An 18,751-nucleotide genomic window follows, 5' to 3' on the forward strand; every position below is an offset into this window, starting at 1 on the left:
GACCGGCTCAAAGTGGCACCATTTTGAACAAAGTTGGGTTCGCTGCTGGATCTATGGCTATAGTAGTATTAACCCATTAACCCACAAATCCATTAAACCCGAAAAATTTAACAGATTGCTAGGTTTTTTTTTTTTTTTTTTTTTTTTTTTTGCAGATTTTTTTTTTACTTGCAAATCTAGGTTTTTTTTAGAGAACCCAGCAAAAGAAAGAGGGTTAGAGTTTTATTTTGTGATTGTTCTATGAAGAATTATGTAGTCAATTTTTGGATTTAGTAGTGGAAGGCTAGTGAATCTGTGGGTGTATGTTCACATGGATTTGTGACTTTGTTTGTGATTGTAGGTGTATTGGGTTTCTTTTATGATTTATGTGAAGAAGAAGAAGAAGGGGAGAAAAGAGGAGAGAGACATAAAATATAATGAAAAAGACACATTTACCCCTATTTTTAATGGTGAAAAGAGAGAGGTGGGTAACGGGGGTCTAACGGAGGCCATCACAAGTGGGTTAAGTGACAACTTTTAAACCACGGGTGGGCACTATTAAAATGGGCCAAACCACAAGTGGGTAAAGTGCAATTTCCCCTTTGAATAATGTGACTGTTAGGGTGTGTTTGAATTTGTTGGGATGTTTTAACAATATTTTTAATAGGTATTATTTCTTTGATCATTTAAACAATTTATTTATTGTGATTTATCTTCTTCTTCTTTTTTATCATTTTAGGTGTCATTCAAATGGATCAAAATGATTATATTGATAATAGTGATGATGATCATTCTGATAATGTGGAAGATGATGATGAATTATATGATCTTGTTGTTGCTGGATGTTATACAGCAATGACGTATTATATGAAATATATTAATAAAGAACCTTGTAGAGATTCTGAACAAACCGGTTATAGGTGGTTGATAGATTGCTTGATTGGTAATGAAGCAAAACGTACCAAATGTTCAAAATGAAGCCACATGTTTTCCTTCAATTGTGTAATGTTTTACAACATTCATACGGACTTTAGCACACAAGGCATATTAGGCTTGAAGAGTCAATAGGTATATGTTTAATGATACTCGAACAAGGTACATGTAACAGGTTGGTCCAAGAAAGATTCCAACATTTTGGTGAGACTATACGTAGACATTTTTATAGAGTTTTGAAATGCCTTAACATAATGTCAATGGATATCCTCAAGCCTTCTGACCCTACATTTAGTGTAGTTCCAAGACATATACAAAAGAATCCATTGTACATGCCACACTTTTAGGTATGCATTTCAATCATTATACTTTGCTTCTAATCATTGCTACGATTATTTCCTAAGTTACTAAAATTTGTATCTTATTTTAGGATTGTATTGGTGTCATTAATGGTACACATATCCAAGTTGTTGTTGCAGAGGACAAGAAAGCTCCATATTATAATAGAAATGGTGTGCCCAACTTTTAATGTGATTGTGGCATGTGATTTTGATTTACTTTTCACAATTGTTATGGTTTGATACACATATTTTCTTAGATGCTATTCGTCGATAATCTATCAACTTTCCAAAACCACCACAAGGTATATAATTTTTTTTTATTAAATATATATGAAGGATATTATTTATGCACATCTTATGTGTATTTTTTCTTTACTAGGAAAATATTATTTAGTTGATGCTAGATACCCCTTAAGGAAAGGATATTTGACACCTTATAAGGGACATAGGTGCCATTGTCCAGATTTTCAACGAGCTAGTCGTGGAAATCACCTAGAAGAAAGGTTTAACTATGTTCACTCATCACTTAGAAGTGCAATTGAGAGAACTTTTGAAGTGTGGAAGAATATATGGAAAATTTTGAAACAAATGACATCTTACAACATTAAGGACCAAAGAAACATTATAGTTGCTACTTGAGTTTTGCATAATTTTATTAGAAAACATGACAAAGAGGATGAGGGATTTGAATGGGATGAGCATAACTTGGACAATCTTGGAAGTAATATTAGTGAAGAAGATAGTAGTAGTCAGGTAAACAATGAGAATATACATGAAGAAGAGATGAAATCTATCATGACAAGATAGCTCGGTCTATCTGTGGATTGTAAACAATATTTTCATTATTTCTATTTTGGACAAATTTTAATGTTTTGGTTAAGAGCTTTTTTATTTTATTTTATTATTATTGTTATAATGTGCAAGTCAAAGTATTGATATTGTTGGTAATAAACATTTTAATATATTTATTTTCCTAATCATTTATAGTCTTTCTCCTTGTGATTTCCTTTTTCTTTGAGAAAATTCTCTGTATGAATTTCAACAACATCATGATCATCATTAATTTTTTTTTTTTTTTTATTAATGCAATTGTTAATCCTTTAAACAAACACTCATAACAAGAAAAAAATGACAAGATAATCTTAAAAATATAGTTCAGTTGTAATTTACACATAGAATAGCAATTTTTAAAACAACTTATCCAAACACTTACTTAGGGTCTTAAAAATAGAAAACACACATTTTCACATTTTTATCAAATTCTTATCTGTGGTTTTAAAAATGGTGTTTTCAAAACGCACATTTTAAAAATGTTGTTTTTTAAAATAAAAAAAAAAAAATGTACTTTTTAAAACAGCTTATCCAAACAAACCCTTAGTGTAATTCTTGAAAAGTTACACATTTTTAAAACGTAGATTTCTAAGAGATCTAACGGTTAAAATAACACCATTAAATGTTATTACTTTCTACCTTATTATCTAATTAATACTAGCATTCTCTCTCTCTCTCTCTCTCTCTCTCTCTCTCTCTCTCTCTCTCTCCACTAGATAATATTGAGTAATACTATATGCACAAATTATTTTACAATATTTTTACAAATCTCTCTCCTTATTTATTGCTTTCCACTAGATAATATTGAATAATACTACATGCACAAACTATTTTACAACATTTTTACAAACCGTTGTTATGGCCAACTTCTTATTGGTTCTCATTTGAACCAATCACTAACTTTACTTTCTCATTTACTAATAACTACTCGCTACATCAAGAGTTTGTAAAAAATTTTGTATCTCTAGCATTTTCTGAAAATATTTTAATCAACACAACCTAACCATATATATATATATATATATATATATTACCAAAAATAATCTCATTTTCTCTTATTTCACAATTACTACAACTCAGATAACTTTCTTTTTTTAGTGGTGAAGATAGAAGTATATTGATGTCAATAAACCAAAAAACAAAGAAAAATTGGGCCTGAACAAAGGGGGCACCCTGGTGGTTGCCAAACACCAGTAAACAAAACAAATCTATAGTATCAACGTTTTAATAAATACATATAAACAAAGAGATGGATTCAAGTTACACCTGATATAATTCCACAAGTATTACACATTCTTTACATCATAGATCTCCTAAAGATCTAACAGTTAAAAATAATACTTTACACATGAGCTTGCTTAATTAATTTTTGTCTCTTTTTTCTCTTTCCCTTATCTATTGCATTTACAATCATGTTAAAACTTAAAAGGAAATTTCTTTTTGCCAAATCTACACCGATAAACTATGAATGCAACGATGAGTATATTTGGTAATAAAAACAATGATTGGCTAAAGTGCTAAATGACTACTATATCATCTATTAGACTTAGGTTGCATTTGGCATTGGCTGAAAAATGCAGATTTTTTTTTACTATTTAGCTTATTTTTCTACTATTAATGGGTCTTATTGCACTTTTTAGTATTATTCATGGATCTCATTGTACTATTTCAGCTAGTTTTTAACTTTATCTACAGTACTTTCAGCAAGAAAATTTTAGTTTCAACTAAATAAACTGTTCCTGAACATACTCTTAGACTTGAATTCTGTTTGTTTAAAAAAAAAATATATATATATATATATATATATTTATTATTGAAAGTTCAATATGTGTGTCAAACACCTTGAACGTTTGACCCCCAATTTACAAAATACCAATTCAAGCTTAATATCAAACAATATATGTGCGGAAAATAAACATAAACTTATAACAGAATTTATAAACAATCTAAACCAAATAAAATCACATCCACAGCAAAAATTAAATGGCAAAGATTAAGGGAAGAGAGATGCAAACACAAGGAAAACACCACGATGTGTTATCAAAGAGGAAATTGAAGCCCTCAGCATAAAACCTCTCCACCGCTTTCCAAGCGGTAAATAATCTACTAAAGAATCAAGTTGGGATACATGAACAACAAAAGACCCTCCAAGTCTAATCTACCCAGTATACCTAAGCCCTCCAAGCTCCTACTCCAACGAGATTACGCTGAACCTATTTCTTTTTTAGTTTACCGGATTCCACTATAACCCATAGCATCAACCAATATGAATTGGTTCCTTCTAAACTGCTTCCCAAAGCACCAAAAAGCCCTCTCACAAATATAGGTAAGGTGAGAAAATGATATGGTTAAAGAACCTCTCAAGGATGTAACAATGGAGAGGGTGAGAGTTGAGAAATTTGAAGAGTCACTATGTGAAGATTGTGGATGAGTTAATCTTATTTTTCTCTAGGATTTCTTTCTCAAAATTCTCTCTAGAAGCTCTCCATATTTCGTGGGTATAAGTGGTATTTATATTGGAGTGAAAAATGAATACGAAAAGTCAGTTTTTCCATAACAAATTGGACTGGCGACTTGGCCTCGCGACTTGACTGAGTCGCGAGTCCAAGCCGTAAGCTAACTGAATGGCCAGTCTGGACTTTTTGTCCTGTAGTGCTACAGCTAGCATGACGGTTCAGCTTCTCTGCATGCTTCACTCGTGTGCATCTTCTGGCGACTTGCAAGCCGCGAGCCACCTGCGAGATCCAGCCGCAAGTCCTTACTTCATTGCACAGTCTTGTGCATTTCTTCACACTCTCGCACACACTATCCTTACATGATTCCCACCTAAATACAAGGTTACTAATTGCTAAATTATAAGCAAATTTAGCACGGAATAAACCAACAAGATGGTTGATTAAATTCAACCTTACAATTATCAATTAACAAAAGGAGATGGCCAACAAAATCACAATCCCTCCTCATCATTTGCATTATTTGCAACTATTTTGCAGATCCATTTACATCAAATTTTACATAATCAAAGTTTTAATGGTCCTACCCAAAACCAGTGTCTTTAATTTCTCTATTAACAAGTCGGGCCAAATTTGTATTTTTAGAATTGATGGCTAAAGTAATCCAAATAACTCTAAAGCATAACAGGCAGCCTTTTGCAATTTACACTACCTTGGTAACAATCAGTTCTCTTCGCTCAAATTCATTTTGATCTTTGATGGCCCATAGAAACCACGCTGTTGTGCAAAAATATCTCTTTTTGGTTGTTGAAAATTCTGTAGCATGCCTAATGCCAAATCATAGAATGAAATTGTATGCAATATAATTTCACAGAGATTTAAAAGAGCATGGTGCTTTGTTTTTTCATTTATATCTCGAACAGTTTCATAGGAATTTTTCTTTTACTTTCTTTCACTAAAGGTTACGATGATTGAAAGAAAGCATAGAAAATGGGAGAGAGTAGAATCATGTGAGGAATTGCAAAAAAATAGGGGATTATACATTATAGTGAAAAACTTTAGAGACTCATGAACTATTTAATAAGGAGAGAGATAATAATACTATTAATTAGGTAAGTATCTAATGATAATTTGGGTAATGATGTTTCTTTTTTAGCTATTGGATCTCCAAAAGATCTATGGTGTAAAAAATGTGTAAGTCTTGTAGAATTAAACCAAGTGTAATTTGAATCCATATCATAAACAAAAAGTATTTACATAATTAAAATTTTTAACAAACCTACACAATTATATCAAGTGTGATATATGAATATAAAAAATAAAAACTAAAATTCTTTTTTCATTAAACTGCGTTGAAGCAGCAAGTCTAGGCAGAAGGTCTACCTTTCAATTGCTTGGCTTGGTGACAAAAAGGGAGGTTTGCTTGTTTAGTGGATGATAGACTCAGATTTGAAGTTTTGGTTTTTTTTTTTTTTTTTTTTTTTTTTTTTTTTTTTTTTTTTTTCAAGAATCAATTGAAAGTTATTTGACTCTTGTTTTGGTAGTTGTTGTGAAATCAAAGAAAATGCAATTTTCTTTTTCTCTTTTTTTGTATTTGTTTTTGTTAGGTTGTGTTGAATAAAATATTATCTAGTGGAAAGCAATAAATAGAGAGATAGGGAGAATATTAATTAGGTAATAACTAATATATAAGATGAAAAGCAATAACATTTAGTAACTAATTAAAGTCCCGTGTTGCATGGTTAAGTTAAAAATATATATGTAAATAAATCAAAAGATTCAAAATTATATTAATAACTAGTTAGTTTTTTTTTTTTTTTGAAAAACCAGACTCCAAGTCTGGGAATATATTAATGAAGAAGACTAATGAACATCAAAACCAATCAAGGGAGTAATATCCTCAGGCATAACATCTAACCAAACTTGGGACCCCATCAAGTTCTTTGCTTTTTTAGCTAAAGCATCTGCAACAAAATTACAAGCACGGTGCACATGAATAAAATCTGAAAACTTGAAAGATGATACTAAACTGCAAATATCATCAACAATGTTTCCAAACGAGGACAACGCTGCATTCCCTAGCGAGATGGTGTTGATAACTATAGCCGAATCACCTTCGAAAATTACTCTTTGAAGACCAAGTTCAGCAGCAAATTGGATAGCTCGACGACATGCTAACGCCTCCATATCAGCTACTGAGTTTGACAGAGGAATCGGAATAGACAGCTGCAAAAGCCTCGCCTTTCCAGTTCCGAATGATAATGCCAATCCCAGCCGAGTTAGTAACCTTGAAGACAGCAGCGTCAAAATTAACTTTGAAGCAATCTGGACAGCAGACCGAGGTTCAGTTGGGATTTCCTCCTGGGCAGCCAAGAATTCCTGAAGCAAGTTGCCCGCCGAAGAGAGAATATGGGATAGTGGTTGAGTAGTCCGCCCAAAACGAATAGCGTTCCTGCGATTCCACAAGCTCCAAGCCATTATAGCAAATATCTCCTTTCGATAGTCCTCCTTCACCTGCAGAAAATTGTTAACTAAATCACAAAAATTCATGGGAGAGGGGGATGAAGCTTGCTGGGACCAGTGTAGAGAACACCACACAACTTCCACTTCCTTACAAAGCTAGACAGCATGCATAACATCCTCAGGCGCCCCATTACAGAGCTCACAAGTGTCTGATGCAATAATTTGTCTTCGAAACAGGTTGCTCATTGTTGGCAGAGCATTGTTGCACACACGCCAGAGGAAGTGCTTGATCTTATTGGTCAGGGCACTCTCAAGTGCCAAATCCCTTTCCAGAACTGATTTTGTAGTGCCAATGAAGAGCTTCCTACATTGTTGACAGAGTAAGAAGCAACCAGGAGTTTATAAGCACTACTTGTTGAGAAAGAACCCAAGGGAGTATAAGCCCACACAACTCGGTCAGGGGGACTTCTGGCGCTGAGTGGAATCCCCAATATCAACTCGGCTTCATGGGGCAGAAACAACTGTTGAATCACCTCCGGTTTCCAATGGCCCTCCGCCGGATCAATCAAGGAGCAAATCTTTGTCTCTGGCAGAACTGAATTAGTTACTCACATTATAAAACACATTAATGTTATGGCATATAATTAATACATACATTTAAGTCATTTTTTATGAACATAGTATGTAATATATAAATTTTACATATTAAAACATAAAATTATGATAAACAATCAAAATAAATATTAAATTTATTTGAAATTACTTGAAATTTTTTCTAATAGAATTTTAGATGAAGTACAATTTTAAAATTTTCATATAGTTTAGAAAATAGATTGTTATTCATAGTAAATTATTGGTAAAAGAGATTGATCTACATTAACTATCTATTGTCCCCCTCAAAAAAAAAAAAAAAAAAAAAAAAAAAAAAAAAAAAAAAAAAAAAAACTATCTATTGTCACTATATTAATAATAAATGAGAGTAAACTATTTTTATGCATTTAGTAGTATTACCTATTACCAAAACACTTTAATTTTGAAAAGAAAAAATTGAAATGGAATGGTCATTTTGAAGAGATAAAACATAGTATTTGAGGCTTATGAGCATTATTTTGACTTTCTTAATGCATAATGTAAACAAAGAAAGAATAAGTGTTAACTTCATGTGTGTAGCAAAGTTGCTTGAGATGATTATATATGAGATCTTCACAGTTTTGTAATCAAATTGGCAAACAAACTCTTCATAAGAGTGTCAATAAAAAGTAAAACAAATACTAAACTAAAACTCTTAATTCACGGGAAAAAAACTAAAATTTGTAAAACTTAAACTTTTTCAAGTGTGTTGGAAATTTTAAAAGTAGATAAATTAACACTTAAATTAAAATTGATGACAAAAAAATGTGTATTGACAAAATAAAAATTGTAGATAAATATATAGTGATGAAGAGGAAAAAAAAGTTGATATCAACAATTAAGCTTTTGTATCTATCCAAAAATTAATATAGCAATGGTTTAGAAGTTGTAAACTTACTATGGATTTAGTTGAAATTGAATTTTAGTGGAAATAGAATTTTATACTATTAAAATTTTAGCTAATAGAGTTTAATTTCAAGCAAACTATCTTCATAAGAGTGTCATTAAAAAGTAAAATCAATACTAAACTTAAAATCAAACTCTTAATTCAAGGGAAATAAAAAGTGCAATTCGTAAAACTTGAACCTTTTCAAGTTTCTAGGCAAGATTGATGAAGATAAATAAAATAATATATTTATCTAAAAAATCATAATAATAGAAAATTTAATGCTTGATAAAAATCATATCTAACCATATTTAATTATTGATTAAAAAAAAAAAAGACTAAGTGTGCGTTTGGCATTGGCTTAAAAAGCCAGCTTTTTTTACTATTTAGTTTATTTTTACTATTATTTATGGGTCCCATTGTACTTTTTGGTACTATTCATGGGTCTTGCTATACTATTTTAGCTACCTTTTAGCTTTATCTATAGTACTTTCAGTAAAAAAATTTCAGTTTCAGCAAAATAAACTGTTCCAAACAGACACTAAATGTACAGGAAATACAAAGAAAAAAAGTCACACGTGTGAAGAAGAAATTCAAAGAATTTAGTGTTTCATTTAAACACTAAAAATAGTTGAATACGTTGCTGGTTTTTTTTTTTTTTTTTTTTCACATTTAGTAACTGTAAGGACCCAATTTGAATCCCAAGCCCAAGAGTCAAAAGGATTTTGGCCCAAAGAGCCCAATACAATGAATTTGTAGAGAGTAGGTCAAAAAATTAGGCTCTAATGAATTGGACAACAATTATGGTGGGTCTAGATGACTTGAAAGCAAAGATAAACAGGTTTTATCTAAAGAAAATCATCATCGGCACAATCCGAGGAAATCGGTTCTTATATATATTTCTCTTGAATTTGATTACAAGTCTAGTTCTTGTTGCTACAGTATTTTTCTCTTAATTTTTCGATCCCCCTTCTCAGTGTATTATTTTCCTTTTATACTGTCTTCCTTCTTTCATCTCCACCCTCCACGTGTAGACCAGGTTACTGGCATTAATCCCTGTCCCATTAGCACCTTCTTGAAATCTCTAGGAGTAGCTGTCAGACTAAAAATTACTGTTTAGGTATCACTTCCACATTAATATGGCCAGAGAGTTAGCTACAAAGCATTCAAAGCAGTGGTAGCAGCTTTTTCTTAGATATTTCATAGTTCCCTTTTGTCCTGTGCTTCCATGATGTGTATCCTTATCAATAGAATCTCCTAGAACGTTGCTCTGAATGGTAGACTACACCTTCTGACCTCTGTTTTGCTTAGTCGAGGAGTCATTCCTCCTCGGACCACCTTCCCAGACCCTCATGACCAAACCCCATGTCTTCATTCACTAATGCAGACATTCATGACAGTGTTTACCCATCCTCAAATTACTAGATGTCCTCGAATTAGGCCCCTGGCCCAACATATATATATAGATATAAATTATTGGGCCTATCATACCTACAATAGCCCCTCGAAATTCTCCTCTCTTGCTTCTCGGGAAGAAAGGAGGATTTCGATATCACTACAATCACCCTGCTCTTATCATACTTCATCTTTATCTGCGCAGGTACCTTTTTAACTGCCCAACGCACGCTCCTAACATTTCGACATACGAGACGTGCCTTCATTAAATTTCTGTGGCTCCATGTTCCCCACGTTCTAAGATGCAATACGAATCCAACAACTGGGGATTTTATTGGAACTCAAGCGGGAATTTTCCCACCCTACTCTCTCTCTCTTTGATACAAATATCACTTGAACACTTCATTCACTTCACTTTTGCACTCATAAATATCAAGAACTAGTCCGATGAGAGTTTCTTTCTTTGCATAAGTCCTTCTAAACATTTTCATTTGCTTGTTGTTTAGTTTGATTGTTGTTTTATTGCTTGCTTTAAAACTGTGTTTCTGGGCGTGTATGCGTGCACATACTTATGTATGCATACGCATACTAGAGGCAAGCGTATGCATACTTGTGCTCAAAAATGCAAATTTAGAGTTCTTGCAATTTTGATTGTTTTACATAGTTTTAATCCTCTGTTTAGTCTTGTTGAGTCTAATTTTCACATGTTTAGGTCTAGGGTTAATAGAATAACTATTGCAAAAACTAGATAGCGACTCCCCGTTGTGTCCGCAAGAGTTTGGGGGGGGGGGGGCTGGTTTACAAGACCAATGTGGACGGGGCAACATCGGAGCATGACAAAAAGTCCAACATTGGTGTGGTTATCAGAGACAATAAGGGACAATTGACTGCTGCTCTTAGCAAGCTCCTGCAAGCCCAATACATTGTAGAGCTAGTTGAAGTAATGGCCATGGAGGAAGGTGTTTTGCTGGCCTAAGAAATGCATCTAACTCATGTTATCTTTGAAGCTAATGCTTTCTCAGTCATACAAGCCATCAATGACAACACAACAAGGAATGACTTTGGCCACATCATCCAGAGATCCAACAAGCTAGAAACACCTTTGCTAGATGTTTCTTTAAACATTTGAATAGGGACTTCAATAGGGTAGGTCATGAACTTGCTCAGTTTGCTAGGCTTAGTGAAAGCACTCACATATGGAAGGGTGTTACTCCTTCCTTGGTTATTTAATATCATCCCACTTCAAAAAATAATCATGGTCCACAAGATAGTAGTGCTACAATTGACCAAAACTAGACATAGGCACATTAGAGCATTTGAATTTTAGGAGCTTGTGCAAATCATAAATTTGTACATGCCTGACCTAGTTTCCCTATTCAAATGTGTCTTGGCCTAATTGATTGGACCAACAACTTGTATTATTTTGCATTTTGCAACCATATTTTACAACCATCAATATCGAAATATCAAAGCATTAATTTTTTGCACTTAAGTTGCAAGTGATTGTTCATGCATGGCTCACGTACACCCAAGGGTAGAGTTAGAGGGGGGCGAGGGGGGCACCTGCCCCTTGGACTCCTAAAATTTCCTTGCATATGTAGTCTACTCTAAGGATTCGTTTGGTTGGAGGGGTGGAAAAAATGGGAGGATAGAAAAGATTTTAATTTCTCTACTTTTTGTTTGGTTGGGAGTGGAAAAATGGAGGGATGGAAAAAATGAGTTTGTATGAATTTACTCATACACCCTTGTTAAAAAATGTTGACCAATTAAAACAAAAAAGTGACAAACAACTAAAAAAAAGCAAGCACCCAATTTATTAAAAAATAAAAATCATGTTCCAAAAAAAATCATGTCTAGTGAAAAAAAAAAAAAAAAAAAAAAAGCAATGTCCTAGAAAGAAAAGAAAAAAAATGGTAACGTGCCCGCCCACGGCCATAGCCCCAAGAAAGCAAAAAGTTTATATATATATATATATATATATATATATATATAATAGAAAGCAAAGCCCAGTAGTCAAAGAAAAAAAAAAAAAAAAAAAAAAAAAAAAAAAAGCAAAGAGAACATGCCTAGCAAAAAACAAGGAAAAAAAAAAAAAAAAAAAACTAGACATGGGTATTTTTGTTCATTAAGCAGCCTTATTTTCTCCTTTCAGTTTTCTCTCCATTTTGGAGAGAGAACTTTTTGGTGGGCTCGGGGAGAAAACATTTGGGTCCTTCCATTTATTTTCCTTCCTCTCTACCCAACCAAAAACACTCAAAAAAGTTTTCATTCCCATTTTCTTTCCAAAGTTTTTCATCCACCCTATTTTATCTCCAAACAAACACACCCTAAAGTAGTTACTAACATAGAAAAAAAAAAAAAAAAAAAAAAAAAAAAAAAAAAGGACTCCCACTTGAAAGTGACTCTGACACAGGAAAAAAAAAGGAAAAAAAAGTTATTCTCAAAGACCAAACCATATAACATTTTCACCAATTTCACTATTCTATAAGTAGCTTTTGTCTGTCCCATGTTTTACACCTATTTAACTATTTTTCTTTTTTATTTAATATCATTATTTTCACCATTTTCACTATGATACCTTTCATAGCATTTTATTATTGAGTGAAGCTATAAATATTACAAATTTTACTACTTATGTCTTACAAATTGGCATGTCACCAGTCACAAAAAATAATTTCAAACATATATTCATTATATTGTTTAAGTAATACAAATCATATTTTTACCATATCAGTTTGTAAAATTTGTAGTAGCTATGACTATGAATTGGTTATTTTTGTTTATTTATTTTAATAATATGAAATATATTCATATTTTCTTACAATTGTTTATTTATTTTGTTATTTTTAGTGATTAATATTTTTAAATTAATTTTACTTTTAATATTGTCTTTTAATTTTGCCCCGTTTAGACTAAAATCCTTACTCTACCACTGCGTACACTAGACCCTTGAACTCCTCTCTCTCTCTCTCTCTCTCTCTCTCTCTCTCTCTCTCTCTCTCTCTCTCTCTCTCTCTCTCTCTCTCTCTCTCTCTCTCTCTCTCTCTCTCTCTCTCTCTCTCTCTCTCTCCACACACACACACACACACACAACATTTTCCCAATTGGTTTTCCGTTGTTCTTGTTTCATTGTCATTTGGCATAGTGTTTGAATAATCTTGATCTACCATGAGTTGTCAAGTCACAATTGGAAAGTTAAGAAAGGGTTACATTTTCCAGAATGCTACCAGCAAACTAAAAGAAAAGGCATAATTACTTTAATTAGTATGTTTTATATACCTTTCTCTAAAAGATGAAAGAAAAATTATTCAACTTAATAGAGCTAGGTTGAAAAGCATTTTATTACGTGGGGTAAAAATGGTAGGAGTCTTTTTTCCCTTCTTATCATGTTCTATATATATATATATATATATATATATATATATTCTTTTTCTTTTTTGTTTTTTTGTTTACTTTCAAAATGATATTCTACATAATCCAGAACTTGGAATGTTGACTAATGATTACTTGGGCGTAAACTTGGAATTTCTATTGGCAAACATATATAGTAGGACTTTTCATTTGTTTGGATTAAGTTGTGAAATAAAAATTTTTTTTTTTTTGGCTGAGTGTGGAAAAAATTAGGGCAAATTATAACTTACTCACTTGTTGTTTGGCCGAAATTTGAGTTGTCTACCTGTAGTTTGAAATTTGACACTTTAGTCTTTACCCACCTAAGATTTGCTTAGTTAGAGTTATATAACCCACTTCTGTTAAAAACATGGTTAAATATATAATTTTGCTCCACTTTTATATCTCTCCCCTCCAAAAACACAAAAAACATAAAAATATAAGATTAAAAAAATTCCAATAGAACACTTGCATTATAGTGTTTCAAACCACAGGTAAGCAACTTAAATTTCGGTCAAATCTTAGGTGAGTAAAGTGTCAAATTTCAAATCATAAATAGGCAACTTAAATTTCGGTCTAACCATAGATAGATAAGTTGTAATTTATCCAAAGAATTATTTGCTATAGAGGAAAGTCACCTATAACATATAAGATCCTATTAATTAATAAACTATAGGCATATAGATGAATCTTCCAAAAAAAAACTATATGCAATATGGAGTGCTTCCGTTTAAGAATAGATCAATTTGTCTTTATCCTATCTTTAGAGTGTGATACAATAAGTGTCTTCTGAGAGCGTCAAAGGTTACCTTCTTTTTAAAAATAAAAATAAAAAATTTATTTAAGTTATAACAAGGTGGATGGGAGGTTTAAACTTGGACATCTCCACTAAAAATAATACCAAGATAACTCAATTGAGTTATATTTTATAAGACTTGATATTTTACCCCCCTATCTTTAAAATATGATATATAGATGTACAAACTTTCTTGGTTTTTTATTTTTATTTTTATTATTTTTAATAATTCAATAGTTGCAAAAGGGGAGATTTGAATCTTGAATATATCTGTTAAAGATATCAAAAGTTATCAACCAGTTGAGCTAGAAGGCTGTGGGTCCGAGAGGTCTGCAATCCGGCCCAAACTCTATCTGGGCCCAGGGCCCGTGCCGAGGAGGTATCTTGCCGAAGACGAATGATCAGTGGCCGAGATAGCAAGGGGAACGGCTGAGAACTTACCCTGTCCTCGGCATTCCAGAGCTTCAATGGGAAGACCAACACCATGGTGTAGGCAATCCCCAAACAGCTCCCTCAAGGGGATGTGAACGGAATGGGGCCCATAGGGAAGCAGGGTGTGAAATTGGACCAAGGAAAATGCGTCCCCTCTTCAGTAAATGCACCTGCCAATACCCAGAGCTGATTAATGAGAAAAAACGTTTGGACGGTGTAAACTTCGATCCATGCAACTAATAGAAAGTTAGACGGGACGGTTGATGGGATGGATACAGAAATAAGCTCCTGCCTGACCTACAAGTGGAGGGTCAGGATCAACCAAGACAGACTATATAATAAAAAGGAAGGTGCACCAACAGATAGGGGGGAAAAATGGCCAAAAACCAGAGCCTCCCAGCCCACCTCCAGGAGAAAGACTCCAGGGGTGAAGGAAAACTTAAACTTGTACGAACACCATGAAAAACCCACCGCCTGTCGATCAAGGCTTAGCCTTCCAAACCCACGCTCTACAAATGATATTGTTAGGGCCTTTTCACGCGCGAACCCGACACTGTTATGGTCCGCCACGAATCGTGTCCTTACAAAGGCTATTGACCATATATTCTTTCTTTTAATTGGCCATAAATGGTGAACAAAAAATTGGATTTTAAACTTATCTGAAATCCCAACAACACTATAATTAAACCTTAAACGGGAATTAAATTAGGTCTAATATGGCTAATGAGGTAACATGAAAAAAGATGGGTTTGATTTAGTTTTATACCTATAAAAATAAATTTAAAAAAAAAAAAAAAACATTGTGGGGGCCAAATAGCCAGAAGGTACTATTAAAACTGTATGTATTGGGCCTATGGCCTAATCTGAGGATATTTACTTGTCCGAGGATGGTCAAATAATGTTATTATGGGATTGGTAGAAGAGGAAGAGATAAGGATTGTACATGATAGTCCAAAAGATGTCCAAGGAAAGAAGTCATATCAGAAATGTGGATCCGAGGTCAGTAGGAATGTCATATCGTCCTGAACATCCTTCAGGGTTGCATCACAGTTAGAAGTCAGACATTGGATAGGAGAGGAGTAGAAGAAGGCAACAAATATCTACAAAAACTGCTACCTCCGCATTAAATGCATCCTAGCTAACTCTCTAGCCGCATCAATGTGGAGGTGATACCTGAACAGTGGTGAAGTAGCCTTACAGCTGCTAGTTGAAGGTTCTGGAAGGTGTTGGATGGGACAAGAAGGAGTTCGTAGAATCTAACCTACACGTTTATGGTGGGGATGATGCCAAAAACTATAATATATAGCATGGACAGGAAAAAAGGGAAAGGGGGAGAAAAAAAGAAAGAAATCATTGTAACGATCCTTTGAACTCTTGTAACCTTGATCATCAACCTGATAATATAACAAAGCTCCTCGGACTAGGTCGAGGATAAATTTTCTTACCTTACTTTTGTTTGATTCTCTTAAATAAACAACCGTTACTGTCTTTCTTACTTAATATAACTAGTTCTTTCACCCACACTCTACAAATTCATTGTTTGGGCTCATTGGGCCAAAACCCAATCCTATATTGGGTCAAATCCAAACTTAGTCCTTACAAACATAAACATATGGTTTCAAAAATTGTATCCCAAGAAAAAAAATTATAACCTTAATAACGATTTAAAAAATGTATGTAATGATTAAAAAGTATTACAAATTAATCACACTACCATAGTCCCGCCATAGTGTTAGAGATAAATATTTCTGATAGGTGTAATTTTGACTAAGGTTCAACAAATCCTAGAAACACCACGCAAGGAAAGTGACGATGCCCACGGGTCCGTCAGTCCCACAGAAGTAGGCGGATGATCCAGAGTGACAACGTGAAAAGCGACGAGGCCACACTAAAACCTGACGCAATGAAAGGCAGACAGGGTGAGTAAAAGGCCAACAGGGTGAATGAAAAAGCCAACGAGGCCAGCATGGTCTTGCTTGGTCCCCACGAATATCCGTATAAGGAAACATCTTGCATATCATGCAAGATGAATTCATTATTGATTCATATCTCCCTCGAATGGAAAGACACCCTACAATCTTGGAAACCCTAGTACCAGTTCTTTTCCATAAGGAAAAATCCCCTCTCTTAAGGGATCTTGGTTCACCCCTTCTTTTCCCAAGTATGCAGAAAATCCCTAACTCTCTCACTATAGAGTTCTTAGAGATTTCTCATTTGCTGACTTGACCTTCAGAGGGTTCTTAGCTGATACCACACTAGTGCCTTCTGTTTAGTCCTTCTGTTCTTACTCCACAAGTACCCATTGGAGTGATTTAAAGCCCACAACTCACTAATGATTTCAACACATCATCAGTTGGCACCGTCTATGGGAAGACTTAGCGATTGTGATTAGCTGCATCACAACTCCTAAAATGAAGAGTTGCATGATCCAGACACGCTCAATGTTTACCATTAACCAGGAATCCCACTAATGCTTTGGAAAGACAGGTGCAAACCTTGGCCGCAACGATAGAATGACTCACACAGTGTAACTAGGAGTTGGAGCAACAGCTGAGCCAAAGAAACGAGTGAGGCCAAGATGGCCAACACAACAAGTGGGATATGGACGAATAGAATGGAAGCCACCTACCAACGAGGGATAGACAGGAGAGGGAAGACCAAAAAGAAAGCAATGTCCTCGGTAAAAGGGACAGATCGAAAGCCGCCCTTTAGAGATGAAAGCCAGTGCGCTTCGCATGGCCCAAGACATGCAAATGATGAAGGAGAAGATGGACATGATGATGAATGCCATGAGGGGACGGGTATCAACTAACCTAGATGAGTTGGTCCATTGGAAGGACTCCCCATTCACTGCCCAGGTGACTTCCTTCCCGCTCCTTGCGAAGTTCCGGATGCCATAGGTAGAAGCCTATGACGAGTTAAGGGACTCGCTCAATCATCTAAAGTCATTCAAAACCCTCATGCACCTGCAAGGAGTTCCAGAACCAATTATGTGCCGAGCCTTCCCTACCACACTCAAGGGACCGATGAAGGCATGGTTCAGCATGCTTATCCCAAACACCATCTCTACCTTCAAGGAGTTGAGCGAACACTTTGTCAGACACTTTATTGGGGGACAAAGACACAGGAGGTGATAGCGCCCGTTTGGGTTCCCAGTAACACCACGCAAGGAAAGTGACAGCGCCTACGGGTTCATCAGTCCCACAGAAGTAGACGGATGATCCAGAGCGACGGTGTGAAAAGCCAATTTTTTTGTGCACACTGTACCTAATACATTAGTCAAGCCAATTTTTTTCCTATTTCTTTTTCTTCTTCCCCGCTCTTCTCACATTTTTATTTTTTATTTTTTATGATTGTACTATTTATTATCGAAATAAGATACTAATCGATTTTTTGATGTGAGCAAAATTAGACTTCAAATCTCGCACTTTTCTAGAGCTTATAGCTGATTTTTTTTCTAAATAACAATAAATATTAAAAAATTTAGTTAATTGTCAAGTTTCAAAACAATGTTGAAAACTAGTATCTCGAGTGTCTAAAACTCGAGTTCCAAGATAAAAATCGAGTTTTTAAGTATCGATTTGTATGTGGATTATGCTAAAGTGGGAAAAAATCAAGCTGAAAATCGAGTTCTAAAGACTCAATTTCCACAAATTGAATAAAAACGCCGCTATAGGTCTATAAAATGTCACTATAGGGCTTAAAAACGCCACTATAGGACTCCCTAAATCTATACTTACAAAAAAAAATTTGCAGAAAAACGCCGCTATAGGGCTTTAAAACGTCACTATAAGACTTAAAAACGCCACTATAGGTGAAATTTTTTTTGCATGAAACTCGAGTTTTAAAGACTCGAGATCTACGTGCTATTTTCACACTCGCAGGGCGAGTCTTTTGAACTCGAGTTCTAATAGGATCTTGAGTTTCTAAAACTCGAGATGCTATTTTCCTTTATTGTTTCAAACGTTGTCTAATTAACTATATACAATCCTTTTGCACTACTATTTTGCACATTAACTCGCTTATAGCTTATAATAATGTGGTGTTTACTTAATGCTAACGCAATACAAAAGAAAACAAAGTATATATCCCAAATCTCGCACTTTTTTTTTTCATTAAAAAAAAAAATTCTCGCACTTTTTTAAAGTGGCTTTTTTTTAACGCTAATATGGCACAAAAGAAAACGAAGGACATTGCTTTTGTGCCCAAATAGCCTTTAAAT

At 34.1% G+C, this 18,751-nt stretch overlaps 1 protein-coding gene across 1 annotated transcript in view; it reads left to right on the forward strand.

Annotated features, from left to right (window-relative positions):
• The window catches only part of LOC115981767, a 70,163-nt gene that overhangs the window by 26,583 nt on the left and 24,829 nt on the right, over positions 1 to 18,751 (forward strand). The gene's annotated exons all lie outside the window — the stretch shown is intronic.

This window comes from Quercus lobata, chromosome 3 (genome assembly GCF_001633185.2).
Source record: "Quercus lobata isolate SW786 chromosome 3, ValleyOak3.0 Primary Assembly, whole genome shotgun sequence".
Lineage (NCBI taxonomy): Eukaryota > Viridiplantae > Streptophyta > Magnoliopsida > Fagales > Fagaceae > Quercus > Quercus lobata.